Genomic DNA, 16,955 nt, shown 5'->3' with positions numbered 1-16,955 from the left:
GGGGCAGGAAGCAAGCAAAGATATCTGGGAGTTTTGTTCATCTGAGATTACAGTAATTAAAATTACTCAGTATGAAGTGGCAACAGGACTCAAGCTGGAGACTGGGATGGAATTTCCCCTTATTAAAAAAAAAAACATAAAAACCCCAGTAGTATTATTAGTAGTAATAATAAAGGTTGAGAAAAGCTCTGCTAATTGTTGCCTGGGAATATTGCCTCTTTGAATTGGTAAGACATAAAAACAGCCTCATTTCCAGGAACCAAAAGGAGCTAACTTCTGGCTCTATGACCAGATTGGCCATAAACCTTAATCCTTGAGGCCATAATCCTTAAGGTATGTGAGCTCCAAACCTGTTAACATAAGACTTGTTTGGTCAGCAAGCCCCAAGAAGCCAAATGGAGGCAATTGTAAAAACTAGAGAGAGAGGGATAAACAGAGAAGGAAAACAACAAAAAGAAAACTTAATTCCTTCTCAAAATGAGCCTAGAAACCATGATACCAAAAACAAAGAAAAGAATGCTAAGACACAGCCAATATAAATCAATATTAAAAAGGGTGTACATTTAGCCCAACAAAATTAAAGTACAAGAATAGCCTGACAGAGACTTTCAGGATGATAAAGGAGATAAGCGAAAGAATAACATCCACTAAAAATAGAACACCTAATTGGCAAGCAAAATCTGGAAGAAATTAAACAAAATAGGTAGGTCTAAAAGAAACAATGTAAAAAATTTAGACATGAGAAAAGTATTTATTGAAAAAAATTTTGATAAACAACTAGACAGTACAGAACCAGGGAATTGGAAGATAGCCCTGAGGGTTTTACTAGACTGCATCTAGTAAAGAAAAATATGACAAAACAGTTAAAGGTCTTAGAGGATAAATGGAAATGTCTAATTTATTTAACAGAATTTCCCAGAAAGGTAGAAAAGCAATATTTGAAGAGAGATTTGCTAATGTTTTTACAGAACTGAAAAAAGACATGAGTCCTCAGATTCAAAATTAAATCTAAGGGCCCAGAGGGATAAATAAATATTAATTACTACAAGGTAACAAATGTAGTGAGACTACAAATCATTGAGAACAAAGGGAGGGGAAAAAAAATCTTTAAAATGACTAGCGTAAAAAGACAGATTACTTACAAAGGACTGACAAATTGACAGCAAGAGTAGATACGAGGCGATAAAAGAATAATATCCTCAAAATACTAAGTGAAATTATCTAAGTCTAGACTTTCATACCCAGACAAACTATCATTAAAAAAAAACAAAAAGAAGAGAAATAAAGGTGTTGTTAGATTCATAAAGAAAGAGCAAGAGAGTTTACCACCAATTGATGCTTATGAGCACAAATATTAGAGAATATATTTAAGTTTAAAAAAAAAGTGGACCCAGAGGGAGGGCATGGGATACAAGAAATGGTGATAAACATAATATTAACAAAACATGTTGATTAATTTAATAAAATATCAACAATTTTAAAAGCTATTTTAGCACATACCATAGAGTTCACTCACTCAGAGTGAACAATCCAGTGTTTTTAGTATATTCACATAGTTGTGCAACCATAACCACAAACTAATTTTAGAATATTTTCATCACCCTCGAAAAAGAAACCCTCAGCCCCTCAGCAGTTACTAGGAAATCAACCACTACCAGGTGGTCATCAGAAAACCACTAATCTACTTTCTTTTTCTCTACAATGTAGTAATCAAAGAACTTTCCAGAAGGAAAAGCCCAGGTCCAATGGTATCACTGGTGCGTTCTATCAAATGTTTAAAGAAAAATACCAATCCTTCATAAGCTTTCCCAAAAAAGAAAAAAAAGGGGACACTTTCCAACTCATTATACTAAAGCTAGTAGTATCCTGTTAGCAAAACCAGACAAAGACATCTCAAGAAAAGAAAACTGTACGTGCAAACTCTATGACTTGACAGGAAGTTTTTGCATCACTCCTTTTCGAGAGTCAAATCTGTAATCAGAAGCAAGAAAGTTAGTTAGCCATAAAGAATGTGTGATGGATATAAATGCCTAAGATTTCTGAAAAGAAGTCATTTTGATTTGCCCACATTGACATAGATGGTGATGCCCATGGATGGGGCCTCCAGAGATGGGAGCTGGCCTTAGATTCCATTCCTAGTTACAGAAAAGTTTGGAAGCTCCTCCTTTTGGAGGAATTGCGCTAGTTTCCTGACTGAGAGCAAGTTCATCTCATGCACAACTGTTGAATTAAGCAAAGTCAGGATTGATTGATTTCCACCCTCAGCGAATCTTTCCTCATTATCACCCAATAGCACCCAGTAACCCCAGCTCTCCCCTCCACTCTAAGTCACAACTTCTCAGGGTCTTCATTTACATTAAAGTCGAAATGAATGATAACAATATAAAGAATGTTTCAATCAGACAATGTGCATTTTATCAGAGATTTGAGCTTACACATGAAGACTGGAAATTGATTGTTTCTGTCATCAGACAATTTTTTAGGGAATAATTTAAAGGGCAAGATCATGTGAGTCCAGAGGGCCTCTGGATTTTCCTAGCCCCTGAAAGCAATACATATACTAAGAATGTACTTTAATTGTGATGTCAAATTCTAGGTTGCTAGAAACATAAAGAAGGAAGCACTATAAGTATGCCTGTTTGCATAGAGTTCATGAAGTTTGTCCAGGATATACACAGTAGAGGTTCTGTAAGCAAAGTAAACAGGACACACTAAGGAAACATATCTATATCCATGTCATGCTTTCTTGAAGAATTAAATTTGTCTTTCCTTCCAGTGACATATATGACCAAGATTATTGAATACCTCTGTAGATGCAGCTTCAGAAATATAATAAATGACTTTAAAACTCATTAATTTTAGTAACATGGGACCATCAAGCAGACCTTTCAATCCTTTAATGATTTAGAAGATGTGTCTAGTATCTGATAACCAGTCACTTTGAATCATGAGTATTTGGTACTATAATCACTGGGGAATGTGTGGCCAAGGCCTCAGAAAGCCCTATTTCCCTCATTTACCTCTGAGATTAAGAGCATCCAAAAGACAGGCATTGTGTTTGCTCCGGGACCATACAGTCCCTTAATTCCCATTGGCACCATCTGGACTAATTCCATCTTAAGACCAAGTAGGTGAAGTCTTCTAATCATTGGCAGATCTCTTATCACTAAGCCAGATCTCTGTAACTACCAGTGGCTTAATCCTCCCCTTGCAATGCCATATAAAGTGTCAGTCCTCCACTTGTTCATTAGAAAAAGGACAGAGGGCTGAAATGTAGGAAATCTGATGGATCATAAGAATGAGCTCATGGGTTAAAAATGGGGACAACTGAAATACTAAATGAATGGTGGAAAGAACTTAAATTTCTATCAATGTCTTTAGGTTACAAAAGTAGGGCATATGAAAAAAAAAAGGAAGGGGCTCATAGGAAGGTAAACGTGAAGATGGAAGCAGAAAAAAGACATTTCAGCTGAGGAATGCTTCTAAGAGGAGGCACTGGGAGACAGCTCATTTTATTTTATTATGTAATAAAAAGGAAAAAATGGAGATTTGTTTGAAAGGATCAGGCCAAAGGAGTTTTCAGCATGTGTTATGAACTCATTCACAGAGGCACCAACATATTTTAGGGCAAAATTGTCTAAAAATAACTTGCTTCATCAGTCTGGGACATTTTTTTCAGTCTTTTGCCAAGAATCCAATTAATGTGTGTTGTTTTTTTCTTTCAGGCAATTTTATGTGGCTTTTATACACCCAAGATGATGTGAATCCTATGATATGTGAGTATCTGAGATGCTAAGGCTCATAATGCAATTACTCGATTCCCGCTGGCACAGGACATTTATAAAGATCAACTAACTCAGTTTAAGCTACTCTTAAAGCTCCCTTCCTCTCCATCCCAGGTTCTACCATATTTCACTTGTGCAGAGAGCTGACACTCAGACTCTCTGCCTCTATGAAGCTGGTAGTGAGTGGGCAAGTGAGGAAAGACTAGGAAATAGAAGCCAGCCAGGGACGTTCAGCCTTGCTCAGAGCTTATGCGTATAACTATGTGGAAATACTTAAATCTAAAGGTGTAGCTGGCCTATCTTCCTGGGGCATCAGTGAATAATAAAACCATTTAATAGTACTCATGTCAAATATATTAAGGAATAGGATGCACATGAACCTTTAAGGTAGAACACAGTAGACTTCAAAGATATTTCATGATTATTTTTTTTCTGAGGGGACCACTTTAAGCTGAGCCTCCAACCTCCTGGAAGCCTCACAATATAAAGCATAATTTCAGAAAACAGCTGGGGTGGCATATTCATTTGGGGGAGTATTGCTATCAGTCTAACAAAACATTCAAGACAGATCACCATTAGCTATGGATTTTAATATTGGTACAGACTTTAAAGATAATCTGGTCTAATGAATTATTTTAAAGATGAAATTGAGAACAAGTCTAAAAGGTAGAAAAAGTCTTGGATGGGTTTTCCTTTCTTCTAACAGGGTCCAGGACTAAAATTTTCCATGCTCTAAGCTGTCGACCATTCTTTAAACGCAGCATTGTGTGTTGGCTTACAATCTCCTTTTGCATGCAATGCCATCTTCCTCTGGAAAAGTTTTACTCTTTCTTCAAAACCCAGCTCACAGTTATCTCCTCAGGGAGACCTCCTTCTACTCACCCAAGCAGAGTTACCTGCTTTCTCTCTGTGCTCTAATAGATCTTTAAATATAATTTGGTTTTAGTACCTCTCATCTTTAAAAAAATAAATAAAATAAACAATATCCCTCTTTGATCTCCCTCTCCAGTGCCATCCTACCCATTCCTCCCCTTTACAGCTAGGATTCTCCAAAGAATTGTTTCCAAACTCAGGCTTTATTTACTTCTTCACCCCCATCTCCTCCTCAATCCACTCCACCTGGCTTCTGACCTCTCACTTCACTAAATTTTTCTTGGTAAAGGCACCAATGACATCTGTGCTGCCCAGTCCCATGGCTGCCTTTCAGTTCTTATCATATTTGCCCTCTCTGGAACATTCTATGTAGTCGATCACCACCTCTTTAAAACACCCTTAGTATCTGGGACACCACATTCTGCTGGTTTTCCTCCAATGACTTAGGACATTTCTCTCAACCTCCTTGGGAATTCATCCTCCTCTCCTGGATCTTTAGTGTTAGAGTTCATCAGAGCTTAGACCTCAGTACTCTGTCTCTTTCCTTTCTTTCTTGGTGACCTTGTCCACTCCCTGTCTCAAATGATATATCAACAAGCCTCAACAATATATCTACAGCCAAGGTCTCGCTGTATGAGTTCTAGCTAATAAATCCAACTGTATATATTGCTAGCATTGTCATGATTATAAGTGATAAAATCCCACCCAAAACTAGCTTAAGATAAAAAACAGACAAACATACAAAAAAAAAAAGGGGGGAAGAGAGACAGAGAAACAGAAAGAGTCAGAGAGAGAGTGCAAGATTAATAGACACATACTGACTCTTAATTCATGTAACCGAACCAGGGGCAGAAGCAAGAGGACACTGTTATTCTCAGGATCCTTTCTCTCCGACTCCTGTCTCTCTGCACATTATTTTCATTTTTCTAAGCCAGTATAATCCCCATAATCATTAAGAGCTCTGAACATATATCCTCACAGCTCTGCAACCAGAGTGTAAAAATCTCTCTTCTGTCCACTCAGACTAAGAGAAGGAATTTGATTGGTCCATTGATGTTCACATGACTTCTCTATAAATCAGTCCCTGTGGCCTGGGAGTCAAGATATTACAATTGCCTTAGATTGGGTCACATGCACACCTCATAATTATACTAGAGGAAGAATGCTGGGCCAGGCAGTCACACCATATGTATCCATTAGACTGTTTAAAATTTCCATTTGGATCTCTCACAGGTATCTCAAGGTGATAGTATCCAAAACCTAACTAGGTTAGGAACCTAATGTTCCTCCAAAGCACGTGATTCTCCTCCAGTATTTTCAATCTCAGAAAATGACACCAACATTTATGGGATTGACGAGAGTTATGCTTGACAACCTCTCTCCTTTACTGTCACCACCACGCACCCACAATCCAATGATCATGTTGTATTGATCTTACAACCAAGATATACTTTGGATCCATCCACTTCTTTCTGTCTCCAATATCACCCTCCTAGTTCAAGTCACTGTCACCTCATACCTAGATTACTGCAATAGCCTCCTAATTGGTCTCCTACTGTCCATTCTTGATCTCTTCCCATTCTTAATCTTCAAAGCAGAATGATTTTCTAAAAATTAAAACCCATCATATCTTGCTCTTAAAATCTTAGAAAAGCTTCTCACTGCTCTCAAGATAAGCACTGAACCCTTAACTTGCCCTCACATCTGGGGATCTCGCCTTAACACCGTGGGGATCCAATCTCTGCTTTTCTTCCTAACCTTGCTCTTTCTACTCTCTCCTTTCCTCCACTCAAAATGTTTCAACCATATTAATCTTTCAGTTTTTCAGAAGTAATCTGAGCTTTATTGAGTTATAGGGCTTTCTCATGAGCCGGGTAAACATATCATGTTTTACGCTCTCTAGACCCTACACTTCTTCACATTACTTATCATAACTCCAATACTTATTTGTGCAATTTTTTAACTGTAAGGTTCATAAGGGCAAGGACAGCATCTGTCTTGTTTGACATATTATGTAACACTTAGAGATATTCAAGCAATATTTATTGAATGAATGGTCATCCTACCTTATTACAGTTCTTTATATATCCGTCTTTTCAGCCAAAATATGAATTCATTCTTTTGCTTCGCAGATATTTATTGAGTTCCCACCTTGTCCTAAGGAGTTAAATATTGGGGACAGGGTCATGAAGAAGATAGATGGGGGTCCTTTCCTTTGGAAATTTATATATTTTTTTACTATGCAGAAGATGTGTTTTCCTTTCCATCCATATGCCTCAATTCCTGGCAGATACCAGCTAAGTAATGCTTTGCTAAATGAATTAATTAATGGACACTCTGAAGATGACCATCAACCATTCCCTGGTTTTGACACTGTTCCCAATTTTGTGTGTTTAAAATGACAAAAAGACTCATGGCAGATCAAAATGGGTCACAAGCCATGGGTTTTTTGGCTGGCAGTGAGCGGACCAAATGGAATAATCACCCACTAGGCAAAAGTGAGATAGAAAAGTCCAAGATGGGATATTGGCACAAGGGTGGAAGGAAGGTTCTAGATACATGACATCTGGGAGCCTTGGGGCAAAAGGATGGGAGAAAAATTATAATGTCAATGGAGTAAGAAAGGAAGAGGAAGGAAAAGGACCAATGGGAGATGAAATATGCCCATTTTTCATTGACGTTTCTTACTTAATGTCTGTCTCCTACTCTGCATTGTGAACTCTGTGGCAACAGGAACAATGTCTGGGTTATCAGAGCATCCCCGATGCCATTCGAAGTGACCATGCTTCCTTGATGAGTGAATGAATAAATGAATGCTCAGGCAGAGTAGGCTCAGTGTCTCAGAATCACAGTTCCCGGAGTTAATGAGGCCAGGACACCTGTTCCTATACCTCACATCACTCAGAGAACACACCTCCTGTGACTGGTTCTGGAGCTCACCCTCTCCAGATAAGCAGGAAACCCTTGAGAGGAAGTTCTTCCACCTAGATATTCCAACCAGTCACCAGCCGAAGACATCCCCAGACCATAGTAGAGACAAACGGATCCTTTATCCCTGAGTTGATAGCTGAAAATTCTCAGAAAAAAAAAAAAAAAAAAAAAAAAACCCTCTTTATAGTTAGAGATAAAAAAATTTTAAATGCACTTATGCCTAGAAGGCATAGATAGCATCAGTGTGAATGAGTGAATTATACTAGGTAATTTTTTCAGAAAAGAGGTGGTACTGTAGTGAGGTATACAATATAGGAGGGCTGTAGGTACCTTAAGTGATGAGAGGATGCCTTTAGGGAGAAAAAGGAGACAAAAATTAAGGGACCTAAAAACCTCAAAGATAAACCTACGGGCAAGTTATACCCAGAGCAGGTATAATTTTATGACTTTACTGTCTCAGTGAAAGGTGATATCCCATAACAACTAAACATGTGATCTTAAGAATCTGGTGGCGTGGGTTTGAATCACAGCACCGTTGATTTTGGATAAGTCACGTAGAATCTCTAGGGTTCAGTTATTTTATCTGGAAATGAATATATGAATGAGAAGCATCTCCTAAGATGTTGAGAGTACTAAATGAAGGAACACTGTAAAGCGCCTGGCGTGTATCATATGCTTGATAAATATGAGTTATTACTAACACTCATACAAATGACTTGGCAGGAGGTGTGTTCACCATTTGGGCTCATCTCTAATACTGGAGATTCCGAGGAGAACCAGAGGAAATGAGGAGGCCCTGAGAGAACCTTCGCGAGATGTGTCCAAGCAGACCCGGGCACACAGTTGGCACTCAGTAAGTGATGACTTTCCTTCCTTCCACTTTTGTCATCTCCCTGTTTCTGTGAAGTTGACTGTCAAGTGTGCAGTTCTCCCTGCCCTACCTTGGAGCTTCCCTGTGCCCATGAGACCTTTTCTGGTTTGGAGATGGCTGAACACAGCCCAGCAGCAACACCAAGGGAAAGTGGTCAAAATGCAGATCAGGGTTTTCTTTTTAAAGAAATGCATATTTTAAGGTAACCATCCAGATGCTTGGTTCACATGAGAATCTAAACGAGCACAGCTAATGCAAAGTTATAAAACCAGATTATTTTTTCTTCTTCAGCAAACAATCTAAGAGCCCTCGGGCTCAGGAAGGAGATGGGTGGTTGTTTCCTGGCTCCACGCAAACGCGGGAAGGAAGTGAAGTTGAGTGCCCTGTGCCACCTCCTTCCCCTTTCCCCTTCCCCATTCTACTCCCCAAGCCTTTCGCCCCCAACTCTGGGCACAGAACTGTCCATAGTTTCCCAGCCAAAATTTTCTCTCAAGAAGGATCTGAAACTCATTTACATTAAAATACAAATGAGGACTGCAACTGAGAGCATTACGTCAAGGTTTTTCTTTTAAAACCCCAGCAAAGATTCACACCAACCCCAGCAAGGAGCAGAGACTTCTTTGGCAAGCTCCAGAAGCTTAATCGTTGGCATTTTCATTGTGGATTCATCCTGGAATCCTGAAATCTCACCACTTAGGTTGTAAGTTGATCAGCAGAGTTTAAAGAAAAGCAGGAAGGGTTAGAGAGAGCGATTGGTGCTTACAAAATGGTAACCACCTTCATTCTTTTAGACAGAAGGAGGTGGAGATGCAGCAAATCAACCTCCCCTGAATTTAAAATCACCTGAAGCATTTATGTACTGACAACCAGATGCCCTTGGATCTCTTTTTCAATAGGTCTGGGTTAAAACCTCAGAAACTGATTTTTGTAACCAACATTGTGGGGTTGTAGAGAGGATTAAACGAGGGAGTTAATGAGAAAGTCCTAGCTTAAGAGCGTTGAGTGCTATTTGAATCTCTCATCTCGCTTCCTGTAGCCTCCTTTGGAAGTGTGAGTCTGATTTCCCCAGTTTGTGCTGTCCTTAACTCTCAATTGTACACATTTCTGAAGAGCTTCTGTTCTCTGAGCTATTTTATAAGTTGTTGACAGATTCATCTTTCTAAAGTACAGTTCTGAGCACGTCCAAGGAATCCATGTTCCACCGGACCTAACAAACATACGGACAATACAATCTTCACAGAGTAGCAAAAATTATCTTTTAAAAATTGGATTATTTAATTCCCACATTAAAATGAAATGCAAACTCTTTAGCGCAGCTTTCAAAGCCCTCACATGACCTGGCCCCTGCTCATCTTCCCTACCCCATCTCATACCACTTCCCTTTGTTCGATAGGCTCCAGTCACTCTGACTTGATTGATCCTCCTGCCTCAGTGCTCACTCCTGCCTCAAGGCCACCACCTTGCTGTTCCTTCTGCCCAGAATGCTTTTCCCCCAGATCCTTGCAGGACTGACTGGTTCCACTGCGTGGTTACCTCTTGGCTCAACAACTACTCCCACTAGAGCAGTCCCCCCAGGCTCAATCACGTGAATCCTTTTTCTTTTCTTTACAGCACTTCTACAGTCTAAAATGTCCTTGTTTATTTATTTGTTTGCTTACTATGAGCTCCCTAACCCCTCCAGGATGCAAGACCCCCGGTTTCCCTGTTCACAGCGTTATCACCGCTGTTGAAGTAGCAATTGACACATGGTTGACCTTCAATGAGCATTTTGCAATAGAACCATGTTATGCTCTGTTCAAATGCTTCCATGGTTCTCCATACTTCTCAGAACTGAGAACACATTCCTTGGCCTGCCAGTTAACAGTCTCCATGGTTTTGCCTAATTCTTATGCTGAACTATGTCCATGTAGTTCCCTTTTTATTATAACTCTGAACACATTAAATTGAAATGATCTGCATGGGTTTCTTTCTCCTAACCTTTACCCCTCAAAGTGAGGTTTATGAACCTGTATTGTTGGCATCATCTGGAAATTTCTTAGAACTACAGACTCTGAAGCTTAGCATTAAATCTACTGAATCACCGTCTGCATTTTAACAGGAGCCCCAGGTGAACTGTGGCCTTATTACTAAAGGAATAATCAGTCAGCCACCCAATGTGTGTCAGCTGAACTCCTCACCACTTCCAATTGGATCTCTCACTGACATCTCGAGTCGATAATGTTCAGACTGAGCTAATAATGGTCCTTCCAAAACATGATTCTCTTCCAGTGTTCTCAACCTCAGAAAATAAGAAATATTTTCCTACACTAGTTTATGAGTTATTCAAAGGCTTTATTATTCTGCTTTGGAAACGGGGCGCGGGGGGCATGGGAGTGACAGTCACTGAAATAGGGAGCGTAGGAGGATTGGCTGGAGGTGGGCAGAGAGAGAATGGCTTTAATTTTCCCACGAGAAAGCCAGGGGACAAATACCAGTAGATAGCTGGATATATGAGTTTGGAGATCAGGAGCGATACCAGTGTTCAAAAATAGATTTGGGAGCCAACACGCAGTAGCCAGTGTTGATTCAGTGACCCTACCACATTTCCCTAATTCATTCACTCTTCAAGATGACTATCTCACATCCTATCCTTTCTCCTTAAACCTCCATCACCTCCTCCCCAGACTTCAGTCCTGGCTGATAACCTTATTTTCTATTTCACAGGAAAAAATGGAAGGGTCAGCAGCAGTCATGCACCCACTCACACCCCCATACCTGTAGTCTGCCCTTCCTCTTCAGGAGAAGCTGTTAACAACTTTGTTAGCATTTGTTAAGGAAAGCACAGGGTGTGAGATGGTGAATGATGTTCAACAAAAGACCACAAGAAACATTGAAATAGGTTCATTACTCATTGGTTCTGGAGGAAGTACTGGGCAGGCCGCCAGCGGCCATGAGGGGAGGTCAAGACAGGGTATAGGCTGTGAGAGTGACAGGTCCTGGGACATGTGCCTTTATTAGGGTCATGGGGGGAGTGCCTTGGGTTTCCCAGGCTAAGGCCAGGTTGGTCAATTCAAACCAAAATGAGTGTGGTTTTGGTAAGCTCCATGGGGTCTTATCTAAGGGGCGCACAAAGGGAAGGCCCTGGGAGACAGGGGAGCCTGTTTGATCACAAGGGCTGCTGGGGAAGTCATATCAGGAACTTACATTTGCTTGTGACTCTGTGGGCTATTCTTTAGGCCATTGGCTGGTATGAGGGGCTGGTGTCCGTTTAAGGCCCCTGCATGTCACTTGGCCAAACAACATGAGAGCTGAGGCAGAAATGCCACGGAGTAGTTTAACTAAACTCTTGACAGAAGCCAACCTCTCCACTATTTCCTATATCCCATCCCCTTACCCTTTTCAAGGACCTCACTCCAACAATTCACTCCTCTTTCCCCTGTGTCATAAAAATTTTCCTATTAGATTGTCTATTATTTGAGCATATTAAATCTCCTATCAATAAAACCAAACCAAAAAAAAAAAAAAAGCCTCCCTGGACCCTCTACCGTCTTTCCACTATCACCCCATTCTTCTGCTTTACAGCAAAGCTCTTGGAGAAGTTGTCTACACTGCAGCCTCCAACTTCTCCCATTGCCTCCCACCCACAACTGAAACTGCTTTGTCAAGGTCATCGGTGGTCTCCGCAACCCCAAATCCATTGGGCAGTTCTCAGCCCCCGTCGTACTTCCCCTTTCAGCAGTTGACACACTTCATGTCCCCCTGGACACTCTTTGCTGACCTTTCAGGGCACCATGCACTGGCGGCGGTCCTTTGTCTCAGGCCACTTCTCAGTCTCCTCTCCTGGTGACTGTCCTCTCCCAGCCTCTCCATGTCACATGCCCAACGCTCACTCGTCAGTTTGCTTCCCTTTTTCGAACACACACCCTTGGTGATGTCACCCAGTGTCACTGCTTCAAATGTCACCCTACATGCTGGTGACTCCCAAAGGTCTGTCTCCAGACCTCTCCCCTGGTGTCCACATTCATATATCCTACTTCCTTCTCAACAGCTACACAGGGTCTAAGAACCATGTAGAACTTAGCCTGCCCCAAATCTAACTCTCCCCTCCCCACCAGGTCCCCCACAGCCTTCCTTATCCCTGAAAATGACCACGCCTCCTTCCACTTGCCAGAGCCCAAACCTTTGGGCTTAACCTTGGTTTCTTTCCTTCACTCCCACATCTAACAGAAAATCCTATTGATCTCACCTCAAATTAGAGCCAAAATTCATCCATTTCTCAACACTGCATTGCTACCACCCTGATCCAAGCCCTCATCGTCTCTTGCTTTGATTATTGCAGTTGTCTCCTAACAGAAATTCCTGCCTCTGCTCTGGCCTTCAGGGTCTCTTCTTAACAGAGACACCAGAGTGATCCTCTAAGGGTGTAAGTCAGATCCTATCACTCTTCTTAAAATCCAGTGGCTCGGGCTTCCCTGGTGGTGCAGTGGTTAAGAATCTGCCTGCCAATGCAGGGGACACGGGTTCGAGCCCTGGTCTGGGAAGATCCCACATGCCGTGGAGCAACTAAGCCCGTGTGCCACAACTACTGAGCTCGCGTGCTACAACTACCGAAGCCCGTGTGCCCTAGAGCCCATGCTCCACAGCAAGAGAAGCCACCGCAATGAGAAGCCACGCACCGCAACGAGGAGTGGCCTCTGCTCGCCGCAACTAGAGAAAGCCCGAGCACAGCAACAAAGACCCAACGCAGCCAGAAATAAATTTTAAAAATTAAAAAAAACAAAAACAAAAACCCGTGGCTCTCCATTTCCCTCAAAGGCGAGGCCAAAGCCCTGACATTGCCTGTGAAACCCTCCCCACTGCCCCCTGATCTGTTTCCTTCCTCTTTCCCCTGGATCACTTCATTCTAGCCCCCTGAGGGTTTCTTGATGATGCCAAGTTCGATCCCACTGCAGGGCACTTGTGTTCTTTGTTCCCGCTGCCATGCCTCACGTCTTGGTCACTCACACCTTTCAGGTCTGTGTGTAAATGTCTTATCAAAGAAGCATTCCTAGGCACCCTGTAAAGGAGCTGCCTCTCCCTCCTGACCTTCCTTCCCCACGTACCCATCATGATATTTTCTACGGCACTTACTTCATCTCTAACAGGAAATGTTTGCTTATTCATTATCTGTCTCTTCATTAGTATGTAAGTTCGCAAGAGCAGGGTGTGGTCTGTTTTATTTATTGCTATATCTCTATCTATCTTACTGAAGAACAGTAATGGGCATATAGTACCAGGCCTTCAATAAATACTTGTTGAATACATGATTGACTAAAAATGGATGAAAGAAATGTGTATTGAATGTCTAATATGTGTTGTAAATGTATAACTAGGAATTGAGGCTATAAGAAAGGATGAAATCTCACATCGGGGATCGACAGGTGAGATTGCAGCAGGGTTGAAGAACACAGTTCTGGGGAAAACCATAAAGAGGACCTTTTAAGGGAGCATGGAAAGGAGATGCTAGAGAGGAAGGCGGTAAACCCAGATAAAATCATCACAGAACACAAGAGAAGATAGAGTTCCAAAGGAAAGGGGATTGACAAGAGTAGCAAGGCTGCAGAAAGATAAAGTAATAGGAAGAAATGGAAAGGACCCATTGGAGTTAGCAACAGCATTTTGGGGACCTTACTGGTTCCTGGCAACTGTGATAGTAATACCTCCCCCAGGAAGCCTCTGTAAATCCTAATATCCCAGTGTTTATCAATCAGAATATAGGCTCATTGACTTGTCAGTTATCCAGCCATTTAGACTTGAGCAGCCTGAGGGCCTTGAAGAAGGAAATGGCATGTTTGGGGCAATTCCTATGGGCCAGGCACAGTGCTAGGTATTTTGCAAGTACTAATATATTTGATCCTCAGAGCAACCCAGTGAGATAGGTATGATTTCCCATTTTACATATTCAGAAATTGAGGTTCCAGGAGGCTAACCCAAGATCTTGTAACTACTAACGGATACTGGAACCTCTGTCTTTTGGACTCCTTATGAAAAACCTGTATGTTGGGGAGTGTTTGTCCCGTCCTTCCTATGTCATCTGGAAGTTCCACAGAGGTGGACGTGCTGGTTTCTTATCCAATAGCTAATCCTATCTTCCTGCTGACAGAACTGGATTTTCTTTGTGTATGGGGTAACCCTGTGCTTCAGCAAAGACTGAGCCCTTTCCTAATTCCAGGGCCAAAATTTGACTAGTCTAAGCAAATTATGACCATTTCATTTGTCTTGCTGTTGATCAGCTCAGGGACAGGCTTGTGATGCAGTTCTGCCTCCTAGGACGTGAGGGCATTTCTGCTGGGGAGTGTCTTCATTTTGGCTTTGTTTATTTATGTATTTATTTGCATTTGGATGTGGTTGAGAAGGTACTACCTAAAGCTATTGCAGCCACTTTGCAACTGTGAGGGAACCAACCACCTGAGAATAAAACTGACATGAAGATATTCATTGATCTACCCCCAGACTTCTTGCTTGGTGAGGCAACAGGTATTTATTGTTCAAGCCACTTTAAGTTCTATTTTCACATTATTTGTAGCCAAAGCATCCAATATACACAATATACTATGTATATTTTTACCCACTGGTTTATTCCCAGCTCCTAACACAGTGGTAATTGCTCAAAAAAAAAATGTTTTGATTGCCAGCATGAAGAATGTTGTGTATTTCAGAGTAAAGATGAATGAATTCAATGAATTATTACAGGGTATAGAAAATTGAGGTGACAGCATGCCATTGGCGTTCTCTCTAAAAGCACAAGAGGAGGAGAGAAAAAGAGCACAACACCACCTGGAAAAAACCCTGGTTGTGTGTAACATGGCAGCATCTCAGTACTCTGTCACCAGGGAGAAATATTTGTGTTAAGACCTCTGTCTATCAGACGGCCATTTCCTCCCATGTAATTAGTTGAAATTTAAAATCAATTTGTGTCCCTGGTTACCAAGGTCCAGACTAAAGAACAGCCTAGATTGTGTTTTCAGTCAGGAGGTGGCTGTGTTCAAGATTTGTGTTGGCATCTTTGAGCTGCGACCACAGCTCACATTTTTGTGGGAAATATCAGATGAAAGTTTTATGGCAACATTCTTCTATCAGGAAGGGCGGGAGGGGGCAGGGGGGATGGGCTTCAGCATGCCCAAGAGAGTTTTTCTCCTTCTGAAACATGTTTAGACTCATTCTTTCCAAATTAATGAGGCCACTTTCCCCTTTCAGAGCAAATGCAGATAGAGAAACAAATGGGTGAAAATTTAGAAACATCAGGGTCCCCTTTCCAAAGCCTCATTTCACAAGGCCCTATGTGGTTTGTGGAAGCAAGTTGAGGTCCTGGTGACTGATAAATACGATATAATTTTAGAACTTTCATAAGCCTGTGTGACCTTTTTGTTGAAGATCAGCAATTAGGGCCTTAAAGTACTGAAAACAATTACCTAAATCGTTTTCAAAATGTCCATATTCAGTATTAGTTCTGGGCAATGTCTCTTCCTCTTGTTCAGCCCCTGCTTATACTCTTTCATTCAGCTAGATTATTCCAGTTGTGGTTCCCAGATATGGTTCAGCTGCAGTGTATGCAGGGGTGCGTGGGGAAGACGTTCTGGCCGAGGCTTTGGAGAAGAGTCTCTTTGTGCCCACTTGCTCATGGCCCTATTCTGAGGGAAGGGACCCTAAATGATTTCCTACAAACAGATCATCACATTTGACCCCCTGATCCTGGCTGATGGAACCAGGAAGGGGCAGTTGTTTTTGAAGATGGCCATCCGTAGGCTGACCAGCAGCCAATGAGATAATCCAGTGGGAGCCCTCTATAGGACAGGGGTGTCCAGTGGCCTGTCGTGGCCAATGGACTCTATCAGATCCTTTCTCTTAAGAAGTATGAAGGTGACACAGAGAGAAAAATATATGTGACAGAAGGGTTCAAAAACCAAGAGACTCATGGAGAGGAGACCGTGGGCTAAAGCCATGAATCAGTAGAATTTAAGATTAAGAAGCTAAGCAGGACATTGGAGGGAGCTAGAAAGGGTATGAGAAGTATTAAGAAAGAGGCAGTGGCCTCGTTTGGTGCTGAGGGTGGCCGCTGCTGAGAGTCAGCAAGATCCTGGGGTCTGTGGACTGAGGATGAAGTGCCAGTTCCTGGGAGGCTCGGTCCTGCGTTTATGCCAACTGCCTACCGTTGTCCCTTACGTGCCTTCATCATAAATCTCCATTTGCTGAGAATCTGATTGGGTCAAGCTCTTGCAATCTGAAAGAACTTAACTACTAGGTTCAATATTTACAAACTTTGTGATCTTGGGTAAGTCACTTAACCTCCGTGAACATTAGAGGTTCAATCTCTACCTGCGATAGGCAGAATAATGACCCCAGCATGTCCATGTCCTAATTCTAGGAATCTAAGAATATGTCACTTTACATGGCAAAAGGGATTTTGCAAGTGTAATGAAGTTAGAGACCTTGAATTGGGCTCCTATATTATCCATGAGAGTCCAAGCTAGTCACAT

At 41.6% G+C, this 16,955-nt stretch overlaps 1 protein-coding gene across 1 annotated transcript in view; it reads left to right on the top strand.

Moving 5' to 3' along the window:
* NEDD9 (neural precursor cell expressed, developmentally down-regulated 9) overlaps window positions 1-16,955 on the top strand; it is a 296,988-nt gene that overhangs the window by 82,611 nt on the left and 197,422 nt on the right. The window contains exons 3-4 of the mRNA XM_027128364.1: window positions 3,726-3,776; window positions 8,313-8,442. The gene's annotated coding sequence lies outside the window, so the exon portion shown is untranslated. The remainder of the gene's footprint in view (window positions 1-3,725; window positions 3,777-8,312; window positions 8,443-16,955) is intronic.

This window comes from Aethalodelphis obliquidens, unplaced genomic scaffold (assembly GCF_003676395.1).
Source record: "Aethalodelphis obliquidens isolate GAN/ISIS:26980383/991018 unplaced genomic scaffold, ASM367639v1 scaffold34, whole genome shotgun sequence".
Classification (NCBI taxonomy): Eukaryota; Metazoa; Chordata; class Mammalia; order Artiodactyla; family Delphinidae; genus Aethalodelphis; species Aethalodelphis obliquidens.
The sequence above is the reverse complement of the archived record's forward strand: the minus strand, read 5'-3'. Positions and strand labels throughout refer to the sequence as shown.